The 21090-nt window shown below is 41.2% G+C and overlaps 1 pseudogene; it reads left to right on the top strand.

The window, feature by feature from the left end:
* Positions 1 to 348: 348 nt before the first annotated feature.
* On the top strand, positions 349 to 545 carry LOC132537790 (small nucleolar RNA U3; annotated as a pseudogene).
* The last annotated feature ends 20545 nt before the right edge of the window (positions 546 to 21090 follow it).

A 21090-nucleotide genomic window follows, 5' to 3' on the forward strand; every position in this document is an offset into this window, starting at 1 on the left:
GAATGCACAGAACATGTTACCTTTAAGAGTCTTTTCTACTTTGAGATATTTTTCTACCCTCTGTGGATCTAAAGTAATGCTTATAACACAAATGTCCACAGGACAGGACAGAGCAAGTGAAGAACACCAGTGTGAAAGACTATACTTTCAGGGATCATTTCTATAGTGTGTGAAGAACACCAGTGTGAAAGACTTATACTTTCAGGGATCATTTCTATAGTGTGTGAAGGACACCAGTGTGAAAGACTATACTTTCAGGGATCATTTCTATAGTGTGTGAAGGACACCAGTGTGAAAGACTATACTTTCAGGGATCATTTCTATAGTGTGTGAAGAACACCAGTGTGAAAGACTATACTTTCAGGGATCATTTCTATAGTGTGTGAAGAACACCAGTGTGAAAGACTATACTTTCAGGGATCATTTCTATAGTGTGTGAAGGACACCAGTGTGAAAGACTATACTTTCAGGGATCATTTCTATAGTGTGTGAAGAACACCAGTGTGAAAGACTATACTTTCAGGGATCATTTCTATAGTGTGTGAAGAACACCAGTGTGAAAGACTATACTTTCAGGGATCATTTCTATAGTGTGTGAAGGACACCAGTGTGAAAGACTATACTTTCAGGGATCATTTCTATAGTGTGTGAAGGACACCAGTGTGAGGCAATTGGGAATGGTGAGGAGACTACGGGAAAATGGCATGAGCACAGGCAGCAATGGAGTCTCTGTCTTCTAGCTGCTGCCTTGAAGGAAATCAGTATCAGGGTTCCCAGAGCTGCTGATATTTTAGAAGACAAAAAATAATTATATATATATTAAGAATGTCTGGGAAATGTTTGAATACAAGTCAAACAAAGCAAATCTAGTTTGTGGGCTTCCAATTTCCAAGCTTCCATCTTCAGAGTGACTCCTATAAAGGACAGTCAGTTAAGGGAATGAGTGAAGGTATAACTGGGGTGACTGTCTACATGGTGTCTCTTGACTGTCAAACTTTACCACCACCCTGTGACCTCTGGCAGACATTAGCCAAAGTCAAAGGTCCAGATAACCCCACTCTTACAGGTCAGGCTTGGCCTCTACAAGTCCTGAAGTTTGTCTGTCCCTCCCTGGGGGCCCAGACATAAACTGATCCTTCAAACTGCCTCTTTGCCCCTTTGACCTTTCAGACTGAACCAGGTCTAATTTGGGAGAGGCCTGGAAAGGGGCTCTAAGGGGGGTGAAGAAGGGAAGGGAACGGCAGCGACAAGAGTATCAAGTCTTGCCTTGTCAGAGCCAGAACCCCTGCTGACCTTGACTCCATTCTTTGACCAAAAGTCCCAGGTGAGTGGATGTTTGAAGACAAAAAAAAAAAAAAAAAACAGAAAAGGAGACAAACAACAGTTGTTAAGCAACTAGTAGGTCCCAGACCTTCATGTTGTTCATTTCATTCACTCTCAGAACAACTGAATGGCAGAGGAAGAGACAGAGGCTTAGAGGGAAAGAAACCTCAAATTCAGGCCAGAAACTCAGTTAATTTCACTCCAAAGTCTACTTTCTACAGCACCAGTTGCCATTCCAGGGCACATCAAGGATAGGAGGGGAGTGGACTGGCCTGAGTACATCTCCCACATAAGAGAGATTTCACTTGGCTCCTTAGAAAACACAAATATGATCTACTCCATATGCCATTCCCACTAGAAACAATGAGGCTGTTGGCCGCAGCCTAGAGCCTCCTGCCTTGCTGGACTCGGCAGGGTCATCTGTTTCTTGCCACTGGTCTTGGCTTGGATGACCCAGCTTGTTCTGCTGTCACCACAGGTGCTCCCCATCAAGTGAGGTGGCTGCAATTGCTGTGTGGACGTTTAAGTGTGTGTGTGTGTGTGTGTGTGTGTGTGTGTGTGTGTGTGTGTGTGTGTGTGTGTGTGTGTTTGTGTGTGGTATAGGATCAAGGCTAAATTCAGCTCAGGATCCTAGAGCTGGAGCAGCTTGCTCTTAGCTGAGTGTGCGAGCCAACTAGCCAGCATTAGGAGGTTGGCAGCTCTCTCAGATTCCTGGTAGAAATCTGCCAGGATTTTTGCAGTGAAGCTACATAGCTTCCCTCCCAGATGGATCTGTACAGGTCTGGCTGAATCACAAATTCTAAACCCCCCCCCCCCATGGGCCACCGTTTCTTCCTAAAATTCTTTTCCTTCTTAAGGAACTAGTGGAGTAAAATCAGATCGAGGCTATGTATGGCAGAGCTTCCTGGAGTGAGGAAAGTCTCCTGAGAGCTCGCCTCTGTCCCTGGGCTGTTGGGGCGACTGGAGTTCTACCACACTTTTCCTGGCAGGTGCCTTGATTCAAGCACCCCCTCTCTGTATTTCTCCTTCTTGCGCTCCCTAGTCAGAAAAGACTCCCCCTCAACAGAGAGCTCAAAGAGCACAGATAACTTATTCTGTCTTCCTGACTCTACCAGTTGTCACTTGCTCAGGTCCCCTGGAACTGGAGCCTTCCCCTCACCACCATCTTGTTCATATATATATATATATATATATATATATATATATATATATATATATATATATATGGGGTTTATCACTGGAGCTTAGCACCTACATAATGAAGCTACTGCTCCTGTAGCCATTTTCTCTCTCTCTCTCTTTCTCTCTCTCTCTCTTTCTTGATAGGACAGAGAAATTGAGAGGAGAGGAGAGAAAAAGAGACACTGGCAACACTGCTTCACCACTCATGATGCTTCCCCCCTGTAGGTGAAAACCGAGTGCTTGAACCCGGGTTCCTGACCACAGTAAGTTTTGCGGTCAGCCAAGTAAGTGTGCCACCACTTTGTTCTCATTCTTAATCAACCTCCCCTCCTCCATCCCCCAGCCCTACCTGTGACAAGTACAGAGAGCCATCTTCTCAGCAGATTTTGAGGCCCTCTCTCCCATGAATCATGAGGCCTTCTTCTCATTGGGTCAGGGAAAGCCTCGGGGCTGTAAAAAGGAACTGGCTTCTGCCTCTCCAGCTGCAGGTCTCTGGGCTTTCTGAATCCTATTCTTCAGCAGGAGTCATGGGATGGTGTTCCTGCTCTCTCAGGAAATAACCAACATGATACTGTAAGATGATGGTTTGAGAACTCAGCCCAGGCTCTTCAGGGATGTAGAGCATCTTTGTCTTATCCTATCTGTGCACGTTTTCTCCTGGTTAATATTTACATACTGTGGCTTTTCCCACATTATTTACTTTCAACATTTCTGACTTAATGTTTTCAATGTTAACAGCATGCAGAGGGTTGTGTGTGTGTGTGTGTGTGTGTGTGTGTGTTTTATCTAGTCTGTTAATCTTTGTCTTTACAAGATTGTTTAATCCCTTTAACATTTCTCATGGGTTTCTGCTTGAACTGTCAGCTATGTGATATAATGGCATTCTAGCTTCTTCCTCCTTCTTCTCTTTTTCCCCTCTACTTCCTCCTTGGCCTCCTCTTCTCCCTCTCTCCTTTCCTTTTCTCTTTCACCTCCTTATTCTTCTTTGTCATCATTAGAGCCTCACTGACTTTGCCAGGTAGAAAAGCGAGACAGAGGGAGAAAGATACCACAGCACCAAAGATCCTCCCACCCCATGGAACGGGCGCCAGGTCCAAACGTGAGTCACACGCAGAGCAAAGCAGGCGCGGTACCAGATGAGCTATCTTGCCTTTCATCCCATATTCTTTAAAATCTTACTTACTAAAGATACATTTTTAAAAAAACAACCATGCACTTTCTGGAATTGGTCTTAAAGCACTCTAGGAAAAACATAGGGCAAACAAATACAAAACTAGATCATTAAGCAGCATTAGGATGATGGTTGAGTGAGGCCTATGATACTATTTTATGTTTGTCTAATAATTAATTTCTCTACAATCAAACGCTTTTCACCTGCCACCTTACTTTATACTTTCCAATTGTCGTGCCTGTTTTGTTTCGTTTCCTCTGATAATTTGCCTGCCTGTAGATCCCATTTTAGCATTCTGCTTTCTTGCTGTGCATATTTGGAAGCTGCAAGAAGGGACAGGAGTAACCCCAAAGGTTTGCCCCGTCTTATCAGACTCCCTGCCTCACAAAGCACCTTGCAATCCTGATACTATGGCCATTAGATAAAAAGAAAGGGGGAGATGTTGAGAAATTATGAGGATGTGGTTGAGCTTGGCAGAGCTTGACTTGAGCGGACATCCATCCTCTCGTCTTATCAGACTCCCTGCCTCACAAAACACCCTGCATTCCTGATACTATGGCCTGCTCCCTTATTATCTACATAATCATTGTTTTGCCTGAAAGATCCCCACCCATTCCATTTCTGTGATCTATCTTCTTTATACCCTCAAGACCCTCCCTGCCTGCAGGGTATTATTAATTCTACCAGTTAAAACCTTTGCAACAGTTGCTAAGGAAGTTCTTACTTTTCCTAGCTCCTTTTGCCTTTCTCCGCCCCATTCCTAGCCATTTCTGTTTCCAACTTGCCACTTCCAGGTCCGACCTTTAAAAGCCTTGGCTCTCTGATCAATAAAGAATCGAATTGACTCAGGAACAACAAGTCTGTTCCTGAGTCATCTCTCTCACGTTGCTGAGTGAGTAGCAGCCCAGGCTGGCTCTGGTCACATTCTCTCCAACCCAGAGAGTATGTGACCGGGAAGAGGCACCCCCACACTAGCCCAGCACTATATTTTGATCACTCAAAAATGTTAGTGAGAAGAGTAACACTGTTATACATTTACAACTGGATTCTCATATACTTCTGCATGTAGTCCATTGTGATATAGCAATTTGGTTGATACGTTTCAATAATGTGTGACCTCAGAGAAACTCTTTTGTAGTTTTAAAAGAGAATAATACCTGAAGAGATTTTGTTTTCAGATAATTGTAAATATTCTTCTTTGACAGTTAAGTAAAGTCTAAATCTGAAAATGTCTTAAAGGTTATTGCAATGTGGACTCTGAATCAGGGATCATAGTGATTCAATGATACTTGGTCCCTAGATGGCCTTTAAACTGTTTGGTGAGAAAGAGAGATAGATAGATAGAGAGAGAGAGAGAGAGAGAGAGAGAGAGAGGAGGAGGAGGAGGAGGAGGAGGGGAGGAGGAGAAGGAGAAGGAAGGAGGAGGAGGAAGGAAAGAAATAAAGAAAGAAAGGAAGAAAGGAAGGAAGGAAGGAAGGAAGGAAGGAAGGAAGGAAGGAAGGAAGAAAGGAAGGAAGAAAAAGACATACTGCATTACATTAAAATTCATTGTTCTGGGGCTAGTGAAATAGCTCACTTGAATAATGCACAGCTTTTCCATGTGTGCAACCCATGTTCAAGCCCTGCATAGCAGGAAGATTTGTTGCTGTGGTCTCTTACTATATACCTATCTATCTATCTATCTAAAATAAATAAATTCCATTGTTCTGCAGTCCAGGAGGTAGCACAGTGAATAACATGTTGGACTCTCAGGCATGATGTTTCCAGTATTGTAAATGCCAAAGTCTCTCTCTCTCAGTAAAGAAATAGGGTTTTAAAATTTTGTCAAATAATTTTTAAATCCATAGTTTTTTATCTTATACTTTAACTGGATCTTTTATCCATGCACGATTTTATAATACAATGTATCAATAGTTATTATTTGGAAAATATTAGTTTACTAGCTTATACAGAATTTTTAACTATTGACACATTTCATCATATAGCATTTTTTAAATTCACTCTCTCATAATTTTTACCCACATCTCATCCATCTTCAAGTACTGGAAGGTTATCATACTTAAAGGAACAGAAACAAGCTTTACAAAATCTGTAAAACAAAATTTTTTTAATTATTTCTTTATTGGGGAATTAATGTTTTACATTCAACAGTAAATACAATAGTTTGTACATGCATAACATTCCCCAGTTTCCCATTTAACAATACAACCCCCACTATGTCATTTATCATCCTTCATGGACCTGTATTCTCCCCACCCACCCACCCCAGAGTCTTTTACTTTGGTGCAATATGCCAATTCCATTTCAAGTTCTACTTGTGTTTTCTTTTCTGATCTTGTTTTTCAACTTCTGCCTGAGAGTGAGATCATCCCGTATTCATCCTTCTGTTTCTGACTTATTTCACTCAACATGATTTTTTCAAGGTCCATCCAAGATCGGCTGAAAACGGTGAAGTCACCATTTTTTACAGCTGAGTAGTATTCCATTGTGTATATATACCACAACTTGCTCAGCCACTCATCTGTTGTTGGACACCTGGGTTGCTTCCAGGTTTTGGCTATTACAAATTGTGCTGCCAAGAACATATGTGTACACAGATCTTTTTGACTGTAAAACAAATTTGAAAAAAATCTACTACTGGGAGTCAGGTGGTAGCGCAGCAGGTTAAGCACACGTGGCACAAAGCTCAAGGACCGGCGGTAAGATCCCAGTTCAAGCCCCCTGCTCCCCACCTGCAGGGGAGTCGCTTCACAGGCGGTGAAGCAGGTCTGCAGGTGTCTATCTTTCTCTCCCCCTCTCTGTCTTCCCTTCCTCTCTCCATTTCTCTCTGTCCTATCCAACAATGACGACATCAATAACAACAACAATAATAACTACAACAGTAAAACAACAAGGGCAACAAAAGGGAAAATAAATAAAATTTTTTTTAAAAAATCCACTACTGACTCCATTCATTAGCAACAAACACTGTCCATTGTTTTCTTGAAACGAGTCTGCTTTTTTTCTGTTTTGTGAAAATACTTGCCAAATGTATGTCATAATAACCAGCCTCTGCCTTAGTTGTTCTTTTTTAAGTAAAAGTGATGCCCTATAGTAAATTTATGTTTACTATACAAGAGATATTAAAAGATCATGTATTATTTTTAAAATATTTATTTATTTATTTTATAGAGACATAAACTGAAAAGGAAAGAGGAGACAGAGAAAGGAAAAGAGAAATACCTGCATCGATGCTTCACTACTCTTGAAGCTTCCACCTGCTGCAGGTGGGGACTGAGGGCTTGAACTGGAGTACTAGCACATAGGAACATGATGTGTCACTGCCCAGTCCCAGACACGTACTTTTTAAGTAAAGAGTTAATAAAATTCATAATGTCCACTACTTCATGTAGCACATTCTCTCTCTCTCTCTTTTTTTTTTTTTTTGCTCCTAGAGGCCATATTTTTTCTGTTGTTGCTGTTGCTATTGTTGTTAGATAAGACAGAGAGGAATTTGAGAGAGGAAGGGAAGACAGAGAGGAGTCAAGAAAGATAGATACCTGCAGATCTACTTCACCACTTATGAAGCAACCCCCCTGCAGGTGGGGAGCCTGGGGCTTCAGCTGGGATCCTTTCACAGGTCCTTGTGCTTCACACTATGTGCACTTAACCCAATGGGTTACCATCCAGCCTCCCATGTAGTAATTCTTTTTTATTTTATTTTATTTTATTTTACTTTACTTTATTTAATTAATTTATTTATTTAAAAAAGGCGACATTAACAAAACCGTAGGATACTACGGGTACAATTCCACACATTTCCCACCACCAGATCTCCGTATCCCATCCCCTCCCCTGATAGCTTTCCTTTTTTTTAACTCTCTGGGAGTATGGACCCAAGGTCATAGTGGGATGCAGAAGGCGGAAGGTCTGGCTTCTGTAATTGCTTCCCCCCATGTAGTAACTCTTAAGTGAAACTGGGTTTTGTTTTCACAGTGACTACAGGGTGGTGAATTGCACAACAGCCACCAGAATAGCTTGGGAGCCCTGCACTGACATGTGTAAAGTTATCTCCACAGGGTGCCTGGCAGCACAATGAAAAGAACAGACTCTCCTAGTAATAATACAAATATAGTACAGTTTTGATCTCAGGGACTTCTAGATTCTAAAAGGGTTTCATTCAGGTTTCCCTTTGGGTTTAAGGACCATAATTCATGAATCACTAATGATGACTAATCCTTCATATAAATAGCCTCCTACCTGTGTCTTCAATCTCTCTCTGTGTGTCTCTTAGAATTACATTAGACATTGAATTGAGATTCCATTCCAAAGCACAACTAAGTTCACATTCACAGATATCTAGGATTAGGAGTTAAATAAGTTTTGGGGAAGCAATTACAGAAGCCAAATCTTCCACCTTCTGCACCCCATAATGACCCTGGGTCCATACTCCCAGAGGGATAAAGAATAGGGAAGCTATCAGGGGAGGGGATGAGATACAGAATTCTGGTGGCGGGAATTGTGTGGAGTTGTACCCCTCTTATTAAATTTTTTTTATTTATTTAAAAAAGGAGACATTAGGGAGTCGGGCGGTATCACAGCGGGTTAAACGCAGGTGGCACAAAGTGCAAGGACCAGCATAAGGATCCCAGTTCGAGCCCCCAACTCCTCACCTGCAGGGGAGTCGCTTCACAGGCAGTGAAGCAGGTCTGCAGGTGTCTATCTTTCTCTCCCCCTCTCTGTCTTCCCCTTCTCTCTCCATTTCTCTCTGTCCTATCCAACAACAATGACATCAATAATAACTACAACAATAAAACAACAAGGACAACAAAAGGGAATAAATAAATATATAAAAATAATAATAAAGGAGACATTAACAAAACCATAAGAGGGGTACAACTCCACACAATTCCCACCAGATCTCCGTATCCCATCCCCTACCCTGATAGCTTTCCTATTCTTTAACCCTCTGGGAGTATGGACCCAAGGTCATTGTGGGATACAGAAGGTGGAAGGTCTGGCTTCTGTAATTGCTTCCCCTCTGAACATGGGCATTGACTGGTCGATCCATACTCCCAGCCTGACTCTCTTTCCCTAGTAGGGTGTGGCTCTGGGGAAGCAGAGCTCCAAGACACATTGGTGGGGTCGTCTGTCCAGGGAAGTCTGGTTAGCATTATGCTGGCATCTGGAACCTGGGGACTGAAAAGAGAGTTAACATACAAAGCCAAACAAATTGTTGAACAAGCACAGACCTAAAGGCTGGAATAATGCAGATGAAGTGTTGGGGGGTACTCACTGCAGACTATTGTGTACTTTTGCTTTCTGGTATATAGTTTGCCCTGGTTTATGGATATGTGTGAACATATGCTCTATCTCAGGGGACCTGGTCTATATCTAGGGTTTGGGACTTTGTTAGGAAGTGAACCACCTGGAGTGAAATTAGAGAATACTATAAAAGGAAAGGTCTCACCCGAGTAATGAAGCTGAAGGGTTGTCATTCCACATGTGAAGTCTCTGGACACAGTCTGAAGTGAAGCATGCTGAGGTGGTACTCGTTGTGTTGATTAGGTTGGGATAAGTTGTACCCCTCTTATCCTATGGTTTTTGTCAGTGTTTCCTTCTTATAAATAAAAACTTTTAAAAAATAAGTTTTGAAAAGTACTCTATTCAATCTACTAGAATCATTGAATTCTAAAGATGTGTATTTAAGGAATGATACACATATATATTATACACATATAAAGATATACCCCCCTATATGGAAAACTGGGAAATGTTATGCATGTACATGTACAAACTATTGTATTTACTGTCAAATGTAAAATGTTAATTCCCCAATAAAGAAATAATTAAAAAAAGATATACCCCCATTTTGTGCATCTGTATATGCACATACATATATGTGCACATTATTTAACATAGATTTGTAACTATATCTGTTGTATGACTTTTTGCTTATTTTTTCAATAAAGTTTAATATTATACTAACTTTGGGATCTAGCTTATAATTTCTTACATTTATTTTCTTGTACTTGCTGGATACTTGAACAAATCCATGTTTTTTAAGTCTTCTTATCTTAAAGGCTCAAATGACATTGGATAAAATAATATTTTATGTACTACAGCATTATCAAATTTATACTTTAAAAAAAGAAAAAAATTATACTGTCATAAGTATTTACAATTGATCCTTAGACAACTTGGGAGTTAGGAACACTGATCCTCTGCAATGAAAGAATTTGTCTATAAATTCTAAGTTTTGATTCTTCAAAACTTTACTAAGAGCCTAGTGTTGAGCAGAAGGCTTACTGATAACATAAACAGTTAATTAACACTCTATATTTTGTATGTATTGTATATTGTAGTTTTATAATAAATTAATACCAAGAAAAGGGACTGTAATTAAGAAAATCATAAGGAAAAAATACTTTTGTTTTTTAATATTTATTTATTCCCTTTTGTTGCCCTTGTTTTATTGTTGTAGTTATTATTGTTGTTGTCGTTGTTGGATAGGACAAAGAGAAATGGAGAGAGGGAGAGGAAGACAGAGAGGAGGAGAGAAAGCTAGACACCTGCAGACCTGCTTCACCGCCTGTGAAGCGACTCCCCTGCAGGTGGGGAGCCGGGGTTCGAACCGGGATCCTTATGCCGGTCCTTGTGCTTTGCGCCACCTGCGCTTAGCCCGCTGCACTACAGCCCAACTCCCGGAAAAATACATTTCTAACAATGTACTATATTTATTTATACCATACTCCTACATCTTCTATTTACAAGAACAGTTACAGGTTGACCCACACACGGATAAACTGTATGTGGAGGGGCGGGTGGAAAGGAATAGCATACTGTTAGTATCATCTTCTGAGGAATTTCAGTATTTCATTATATATTTGAACTTGTCATAATAATGTATTTTACTATAGCATAATAATGTATTAATATACCATTTCATTCAGTAACTAAACAGTTGGCAATAGGAAAAGAAAAGAGCTCCCCAGTTAGGATTGCCACATAATAATAAATAAAAATGCAGAATTCCCAATTGAATTTGAATTTCAGATACCCACTAAACAGGGAGCCAGGCAGTGGCACACCTGATTAAGTGCACATAATACTACGCTCAAGGACCCATGCAAGGATCTGGGTCTGAACACACCACTACCACCACCACCTGCAGTGGGGACACTTTGCAAATGGCAAAGCAGTTCTACAGTTATCTGTCTATCTGTCTTTCTTTTTCCCTCTCTTTCTCCTCCCCCCGTCAATTTTTCTCTGTCATTTTCAATAAAATGGTCACCAAAAGTAGTGGATTAGTATTGCTCACACACAGCCCCAGTGATAACACTGGAGGCAAATAAAATAATCAAACAAAAAAACCCAGTCAGCAATATTTTGGTAAAAGTAAGTCTGTACAAGTACCAAATATGAAAATGGATAAAGAACATTGTAATTAAGCAGTTAATCAAAAAGAGATACAAATGATGAGTTAAAATATAAAAAAAAAAAAATTACAAGTTCACTTGTGATTAAATCAGTGCCCATCAGAACAGTGAATTACATTTTCAAACTGGTAAAAAAAAAATTTTTTTGAGTATATGTCATGATAAGAAGGGCTCCTAAGAAAAGACATTCATGGGAGTCCGGCGGTAGCACAGCAGATTAAGCGCATATGGCGCCGAGCGCAAGGACCAGCATAAGGATCTAGGTTCGAGCCCCTGGCTCCCCACCTGCACAGGGTTTGCTTCACAGGCGATGAAGCAGGTCTGCAGGTGTCTATCTTTCTCTCCCTCTCTCTGTCATCCCCTCCTCTCTCCATTCTGGCTGTCCTATCCAACAACATCAATAACAACAATAGTAACTGCAACAATAAAACAAGGGCAACAAAAAGGGAATGAATAAGTAAATATTAAAAAAAATTTTTTTAAAAAGAAAAGACATTCATTTATTGTGTGCATAAAATGTAATTTCCTGCCAATTCTTTGGAGAACATTTGAAAAATTCCAAATATCTTTTCTATGTCCTAGTAGTTTCATTTCTAGAAACTACTATCCTTACCCAAGAACAGGAGGTGGGGGAATATAAAAAGGAATATTATACAAACAGCATTGTATTAAACAAGAAAAGGCAAAGAGTACTTACTAATCATTAATATAGGACTACATCATCCATTTTTCTATGTTGATGTTATACTATGTAGTCAACATAAAGAATGAAGTAGATCTATGTAAACAAAAATGGGCAGATGTCTAGGATACTGTAATAAAGAGCAAAAATCAAAGCATGGAGCCATACCTATCAAGTGGCCCTGTTCACTTGTGTGTGCTTGCTCTATTATGTGTTTGTTTTTGCTTCCAGGGTTATTGCTGGGCTCAGTGCCTGCACTATGAATCCACTGCTCCTGGAGGCCATTTTCCCCATTTTGTTGCCCTTGTCATTATTATTATTTTTTTAATATTTATTTTATTTATTCCCTTTTGTTGCCCTTGTTGTTTTATTGTTGTAGTTATTATTGTTGTTGACGTTGTTGGATAGGACAGAGAGAAATGGAGAGAGGAGGGGAAGACAGAGAGGAGGAGAGAAAGATAGACACCTGCAGACCTGCTTCACCGCCTGTGAAGCGACTCCCCTGCAAGTGGGGAGCCGGGGTTCGAACCGGTATCCTTATGCCGGTCCTTGTGCTTTGCGCCACCTGCGCTTAACCCGCTGCACTACAGCCCGACTCCCCCTTGTCATTATTATTATTGTTATCATTGCTTTTGTTGTTGGATAGGATAGCGAGAAACCAAAAGAAGAGGGGAGACAGAGAGAAGACAGAGACACCTGCAGATCTGCTTCACTGCTGGTAAAGAGAACCCCCTTCAGGTGGGGAATCAAAGGCTCAAACCCAAATCCTTTCACCGGTCCTTAAGCTTTGCACCATGTGCCCTTAACCCGCTGCACTACCACCCAATCCCCCCATTATTCATGCTTCTTCACACAGAGGAAACAAAACATCCAGAAAAACTTCTGAAGAGTGACAGAGAAGTGACAGAAAACATCATTTACATTTTGGTTAACACCCTTCTGCAATGTTGACATTATTATGATTTGTTTGGGTTTTAGTTTATTTTTTACTAGAGCACTGCTCAGTTTATAGTGGTGTGGAGGATTGAACCTGGGACTTTGGAGCCTCAGACAGAAAAATATTTTGCATAACCATTATGCTATCTCCCCAGCCCATCTGGTTTTTATTTTCCTAGCAGAAAATAAAAACCAGATGGGCACTGTTCTGGCTTCGGGTGATGTCAGGAATTGAACCTATAGGACTTGAGAGCCTCGGGCATGAAAGTCTTTTGCATAACCATTATGCTATTTACCCACTCCAGAATTACTATTTAAATCAACTTGAAATTGATGCTGAGAGCCTCCTCAGAATGTAGCAGCTGATTTGACAGGACAGAGATGAAGGTTACACTCACTGACCTTGAACAGCCTTACAGTTAATATACAGAGAAATATATACACACAAGTTAAGTAATAAGCATTAAGAGTGACAGAATGGGGAGTCGGGCAGTAGCCCAGCAGGTTATGTGCATGTGGCGCAAAGCCAAGGGACTGTGCAAGAATCCTGGTTGGAGGCCCGGCTCCCCACCTGCAGGGGAGTCGCTTCACAGGCGGTGAAGTAGGTCTGCAGGTGTCTATCTTTCTCTTCCCCTCTCTGTCTTCCCCTCCTCTCTCCATTTCTCTCTGTTCTATCTAACAACAATGATGACATCAATAACAACAACAATAATAACTACATAATAAAACAAGGGAAACAAAAAGGGAATAAATAAATATTTTTTAAAAAGAGTAACAGAATGCTGATCATTTGAACTTCAGTGACAAAAAAAGGATAATACAGGGAGAAACTCAGATTAGCTATGGTCTATTACAACAGATCTGAGGACTCTAAAGAACAGGCAAGAAGGGATTGAAAGGAGGTTGGGGGCTCTGAATGTGGTAGAGGAAAGTGTCAGTTGGTGATGGGTGTGGTGTGCATATGCCTATTATGGAAAGAAACTGCAGTCATGTGACAACTGTCTTATAAATCATTATTTCCCTCTCAGAAAGGGAGGGGGGAGTATCAAAGTGAGCAAGTCCTTCCTGGAGAAGGAAAAGTAGGCAGCCCTCCTTTTAGAGGATTGAGCTGGTGAGCAGAAGACTCAGAGCAGAAAACACAAGTAGATGCTACAGGAAGAGATGATGGAAGGATATGGAGGCCTGCATGAAAATAGAGTGCTTAGAGAGGGCCTTGGTGGGTTACTGTGACAGTGGCATGGTGTAAGAAGATGAGGCCAGGTGGTGGTGTACCTGGTTGCACAAACATATTACCATGCTCCAGGACCCGGGTTCTAACCCATGCAGGAGGGAAGCTTCCCTAAAAATGAAATGATGCTACAGGTGTCTCACTTTCTCTTTCTGTTTCCCCTTTCCCTCTTTCTCTCTGTCCCTATCAAATAGATAAATAACATATTAAGAAAAAGAAGAGCCTCCGGCTCCCCAGCTGCAGTGGGGACACTTCACAAACAGTGAAGCAGGTCTGCAGGTGTCTATCTTTCTCTCTCCCTCTCTGTCTCCTCCCTCCCCTCTCAATCTCTCTCTGTTCTAGCCAATAAGATGTAAAATAATAATAATAATAATAATAGCCACCAGGAACAGTGGATTCGTAGTGCTGTCACTGAGACCCAGTGATAACCCTGGAGATGAAGGAGGAGCAGGAGGAGGAGGGAGAGGACAACAACACGGAGTAGCAGGAACACACAAGGACTGCCCACCACCTTCAGCAAGAGTTCCCAGGAGGAGTTATCTGGGACTGCAGAGTAGAGAGCACATGAAAGAAATTCGTAAAAGAAAGAGTGAGGGAGAAATCAAAGCATCGTATGGGCATTTATGATGGTCTTTTCTTTTTTTTTAATATTTATTTATTCTCTTTTGTTGCCCTTGTTTTTTATTGTTGTAGTTATTATTGATGTCATTGTTGTTGGACAGGACAGAGAGAAATGGAGAGAGGAGGGGAAGACAGAGAAGGGGAGAGAAAGATAGACACCTGCAGACCTGCTTCACTGCCTGTGAAGCGACTTCCCTGCAGGTGGGGAGCCGGGGGCTCGAACTGGGATCCTTACACCGGTCCTTGTGCTTTGTGCCATGTGTGCTTAATCTGCTGGGCTACCACCCAACTCCCTTTCTTTTCTTTTTTATGCAGTACTGAGGATCTAGCCCATAGCCTCGTGCGTGTTTGGCATCTTCTCCATCATGAGACACCTTCCTGACTTGCTTGGTTGGCTTTTTTTCTTTTACATTTTCCCATGATAAATGATGTGTGTGTTTGTGAGAGAGAAAGAGAGAAAAAGAAAGAGAGAGAGAGAGACAGAGGGAGAGAGACAGAGGGAGAGACAGAGACAGAACAACTGAGAAAGAAGTGAGCTAGCAGTGAGACTGGATCATCTGGATCATTCCAGCACAAAAAGGATATATTTTCCCAGCTGACTCCTTGCTGTTGTGAGTGAAAATTGCTGAGAGAGCTGGCCCTGGGGTGTGCTCATAATAGCTCCCTCAGGGTCCTGGCTGTGAAGGTTGATGAACACCCTCTTCGCAACTGTCCAGGAAGCCCAGGGATGTGAGACTAACCCTGTGACCTCTCTCTGTCCTGGAGGAAGGATGGGGGACAGAGAGCAGGTAACACATTTGCAGTTTGCAAACCTGTGAATCCTTTTTATTATGCTCTGCCTGTGTTTGTACCCAGACTCCCTGAGGGAATAAACCCTAGGTGACATCAGCAAGCCCATGGAGTCTGACTACCAGTCACGCTCAGAGGAATGGGGACACCAGGTTAATTGAATTCTGTGATTCCAGTTAAGTTACCACAGTGAGCAAAGACGAATGTGCCAAATCTGAGAGGATTAAGACCTTAAGAGGGTGCATTTGACACTCATGTTCCACAATGGAGATTCAGTCTTTTTTTTGTTTGTTTGTTTAACCAGAGCACTGCTCAGCTTTGGTTTATGGTGGTGCTGAGGATTGAACCTGGGAGCATGAAACCTCAGGCATGAAAGTCTTTTACATAACTACTATGCTATCTCCCCAGCCTAGAATTAGTCTTTCTAAGAGAACTCTGTGTAAACCTATAGCTATAGCTAGTAAGGCTAAAGTTCTTATACTGGGTGTTTGTTTTCACTACTTAGGATTCTAGACTAAAAGATTTGAACTAAATCAACAACTTCACATGTATCTTGGATCAAAAACCCTTCTTTGACTCCCGCAACTAGTATTACCAAATTTGGCAAAGAAAAAAACACAGGATGTCCACTTTCATTTGAATTTCAAACACCTGATAAATAATTTGTAGTGCAAGTGTGTTCACACAAAATATTATTTGTTTATCTGAAACTCAAATGGAGTTGGGCCTTCCTATATTTTAGGAGGCAATGGCTGCAAATTAAAGTTCAAATTCTAGCACCTGGTTCTCCAGGAATTAGTCTCTTCTGACTTAGCAGCCTCATTTCCCACTTGCTGTTCCCTTTGCTATATCCAACTAGTTTCCAGACAAAATTAACTCCCTCCTATGCATTGCTTTAAACTTTGTTTTCTGGCCCATGGGCCTTTGCAAACACTTGTGCCTTCACTCTCCATCTTAAACGCCATGTCTAGCACACCAGCCCTAGGGGGCAGAACATGGCTTGGTATGTACTTAGTAGTTTTTTGAATGAGCTTCTACAGTTGTAGAGAAATTTATCAATCTGTCTGCCCAGCATAGTCTTCCTTTTAGGAAAAGCACCCTCCTGCTGAGAATTGCTCCTGAATTTCAATCACCTAACTCCTACAGAAGCTTCTGTGCTCTTAATGACTCTACCACCTGGCCACAGATGACTGGTCCAGATGTGGGCAAAGCAAGTGCACGTAGAGGCATCCCCACAGCAGCAAGTGACTCTCAGACACCAGCATCTGAGAACTCAGTGCAATTCTGAAATTCTCTCTACCCAGAGAGACCATCAGACTCTACAGGTGAAAGTCAGTCTCCCAAGACCATTCCATACTTCAGAAGATACCAATTATAAGCTCAGGCCCTTAACCTGTGCTTTTGACCAACTGACGATAGATTAGAGGTCCCCAGGACTCCCTCCTCTGTTTTGACGAATTTGCTAGAGTGACTCACAGAACTCAGGAGATCCCCTAAGTTACCAACTAATGACAGAGGCTGTAACTCAGAAATAGCCAAACAGAAATGATGCATGTGGCAATATATGAAGAAAGAGCTCAGAACTCCCATGTCTCCTTTTCGTCTTCATATCTCCACCCACCCAGTCCTAGCTGAGGCCCTGTTTTTAAACTTTTATGAAGGTGTCCATAGGCCTGCAGGCTTACCCAGTTGCGACTGATTAAATCACTGGCTACAGGTTACTAAACTCAATCTCCAACCACTCTCCATTCCCAGGACAAAAGAACCTACTTGGTTCTCCAAGCAACTCCCTCCCCATTATTAGATGTTTTCCAAAAAAGCTAGATTTATTAACATAAAAGACACCTTTAATGCTCTTCACACTTAGAAAATTCCAAATCTTTTGGGAATGGTGAGCCAGGTACTGTGGACAAAGACCAAATACATGAAAGGAATATATTTGATCATCGGAATGACTTAACACATATTTTCTTTCTTTTTTAAATATTTATTTATTTATTCCCTTTTGTTGCCCTTGTTGTTTTATTGTTGTAGTTATTATTGTTGTCATCATTGCTGGATAGGACAGAGAGAAACGGAGAGAGGAGGGGAAGACAGAGAGGGGGAGAGAAAGATAGACACCTGCAGACCTGCTTCACTGCCTATGAAGCGACTTCCCTGCAGGTGGGGAGCCATGGGCTCAAACCGGGATCCTTATGCCGGTTCGTGCACTTAACCCGCTGTGCTACTGCCCAACTCCCAACATATATTTTCTTTAAAGTACATATTTGGGGCCACACTTGGTTGAACACAAACATTAATGTGCAGGGACCTGGGTTTGAGCCACCACTCCCCACCTGCAGGGGGGCAGCTTCATGAGCAGCAAAGCAGGTCTGCAAGTATCTAGCTTTCTCCATCTCTAGCTCCCCCTCTCCTCTCAATTTTTCTCTGTCCTATCAAATAATAAAATTAAAAAGAAATTAAACATTAAAATAAATAATTAAAATAGAAAAAAGTAAGGAGAAATGGTCACCAAGAGAGGTGAATTTGTAATGCTGTCACTGAGCCCTAGTGATAACCTTGGTGGCAATACAAATAAAAACAAAAAATAATATAAAAATCATTTATTTTAAAAGTACTTGTTTTACATTTGTTTATATATAAAGCACTGAACTAGATCTGCAACGCTCTAAAGGACATAAGTATTTTATATTATTTTTTATATTAGCAATCATCATAGATCTTTGATAGATTTAATGGCAATGTTAAAAAAATTATCTTTATTTATTTATTGGATAAAGACAGTCAGAAATCAAGAGGAGAGGAGATGATAGAGAAGGAGAGAAACAGAGAGACACCTGCAGCCCTGCTTTACCACTCATGAAGCTTTGCCCCTGCAGGTGAGGCTAGGAGATCAAACCCAAGTCCTTGTGCATTGGAACAAGTGTACTCACCCAGATGAGCCACTACCCAGTCCCCAACACAATCATTTTACCCAAAAGGTTCTATAGTCCAGATTAGTATACAACATAAGGACACCCATTCCCATGTGACCATGGTGACAGATGTCACAGTGAAATGGGAAAATCAGTTATCCGGGGGTGCAGAGAGACCTGAGTTGTAGTTGCATCTCAGGCATTAACTCCTTGCAAGATACATTATTGCAACACACTATCAATTACTTAGGAGAAAGACTGTCATTTTCTTCACTCAGATGCATGCATCTGTTAGGTGTTAGATAAATGGAAGATGGCAGTAGTAATAATAGTCATGGCAGCAATGGCATAACAGTCACTACCTACCAGTGGGCCTGGCTTTCACTTAAAATAGAAAGATTGGACTGGATTCACTTTAAGGGCACTTCCTGGTGGAGGGTGAGGTATCCTCACACCTGACTTGGGGAGATGTGGAACTGTACCCCTGTAACAATAACCCAATAGCTTACCATGTCTTCGATGAAGTGATTTTCAAGAAATCTTTGCATAGTGGTTATGCAAAAAGACTCTCATGCCTGAGGCTCCAAAATCCAAATTTAATCCTCCCACACCACTATAAGCCAGAGCTCTGGTAAAAAGAAGAAGAAGAAAAAAAAAAGACTACTAGTTCAAACAATCAATGCCCATCCTAAGAGTCTGATGACTGCCTTACAACTCCTACTGAACATTAATTCAAGGTCTCCATTGTTCTCAAAGGCAGAGTCGTTTCATCTGTTAGGACCCCCAGGTAAAGTGTCTACATTCATGTATTGAGAGAGAGAGAGAGAGAGAGAAAGACAAGAGCACCCACTCTGACACATGTGGTGCTCTAGAACAGACTCATGACCTCAAGCATGCACACCACCTCCCTGTATCATCTCCCTCCAAATCTGGTCCCACCAGGACTAATCAGAAAAATAGTACTTTCTCATGAATGTCACAAAACAAAAAATTTAAAATATTCAATCATAACATACCAACTGGTATCCACAGCCCACATTATATAATGTTGTTAAGTTACAAAAATTAAATATTTTAAAGATGTGTTCATTTATTTTGTATGAGAGAGAGACAGAAAGGGAGAGAGGTCAGAACACTGACTTAGGTCATTGACTAGCACAAGAACATCTTTTGTTTGGGATGTTGGTAGGTGAGGAGGTTGTACTTGTGTGGGAGCAGTGAAATCTCTGTACACTTAAGTTTGCTCCGAACCTAAAGCAAATTTTTAAAAAATATTTTATTTTATTTATCATTTATTGTACAGAGACAGCAAAATCGAGAGGGAAAGAGAAGATAGAGAGGAAGTAAGAGAAGGAAAAGCACCAGTAGCACTGCTTCACCACTCATGAAGCTTTCCTCCTACAGTGAGGACCAGAGGCTTGAACCCAGGTCCTTCCACACATAACGTGTATGCTCAACCGGGTGCATCACCACCCGGTCCCCTAAAGCAGAATTTCAAATTATCCATTACATAAGAAAATATGTAACGGGGGCCTAGCAAAATAACTCACTTGAATAGCAAGTTCTTTCGCAATGTGCTTGCCACGGGTTAAAGTGCAGCCCCAGCCACGTTGAAGAAAATCTCACTCTCTACCTCTCGACCTCTCTAACTGAAAAAAAAAAAAAAATTAAAAAGGAGTAGGAGAAGATGTTAAAAGAGGAGGAAGATGGGGAGAAGGAAAAGGAGAAGAGGAAGGAGGAGGAAGAGGAAAGATATAGTGCAAATAAATCTAATATTATCTGAAGTAGTGGGGGGAGGACCTAATGGAACTTAATGGAAAATATGATATGGAGTAGATCCACAGCATTCTTTTTTTTTATAATTTATTTCTTTATTGGGGAATTAATGTTTTACATTCAACAGTAAATACAATAGTTTGTACATGCATAACATTCCCCAGATTCCCATTTAACAGTACAACCCCCACTATGTCATTCATCATCCTTCATGGACCTGTATTCTCTCCACCCACCCACCCACCCCAGAGTCTTTTACTTTGGTGCAATACACCAATTCCATTTCAGGTTCTACTTGTGTTTTCTTTTCTAATCTTGTTTTTCAACTTTGGCCTGAGAGTGAGATCATCCCATATTCATCCTTCTGTTTCTGACTTATTTCACTCAACATGATTTTTTCAAGGTCCATCCAAGATCGGCTGAAAACGGTGAAGTCACCATTTTTAATAGCTGAGTAGTATTCCATTGTGTATATATACCACAACTTGCTCAGCCACTCATCTGTTATTGGACACCTGGGTTGCTTCCAGGTTTTGGCTATTACAAATTGTGCTGCCAAGAACATATGTGTACACAGATCTTTTTGGATGGATGTGTTGGGTTCTTTAGGATATATCCCCAGGAGAGGAATTGCAGGGTCATAGGGTAGGTCCATTTCTAGCCTTCTGAGAGTTCTCCAGACTGTTCTCCACACAGGTTGAACCAATTGACATTCCCACCAGCAGTGCAGGAGGGTTCCTTTGACCCCACACCCTCTCCAGCATTTGCTGCTGTTACCTTTTCTGATGTCTGACATTCTCACAGGAGTGAAGTGATATCTCATTGTTGTCTTGATTTGCATTTCTCTGACAATCAGAGACTTGGAGCATTTTTTCATGTGTTTCTCGGCCTTTTGGATCTCTTCTGTGGTGAATATTCTGTCCAAGTCCTCCCCCCATTTTTGGATGGGGTATTTGTTGTCTTGTTGTTGCGTCTGGCAAGCTCTTTATATATGTTGGTTATTAAACTCTTATCTGATGTATGGCATGTAAAGATCTTCTCCCATTCTG

The sequence above is a fragment of the Erinaceus europaeus genome, chromosome 3, assembly GCF_950295315.1.
Source record: "Erinaceus europaeus chromosome 3, mEriEur2.1, whole genome shotgun sequence".
NCBI classification, from domain to species: Eukaryota; Metazoa; Chordata; class Mammalia; order Eulipotyphla; family Erinaceidae; genus Erinaceus; species Erinaceus europaeus.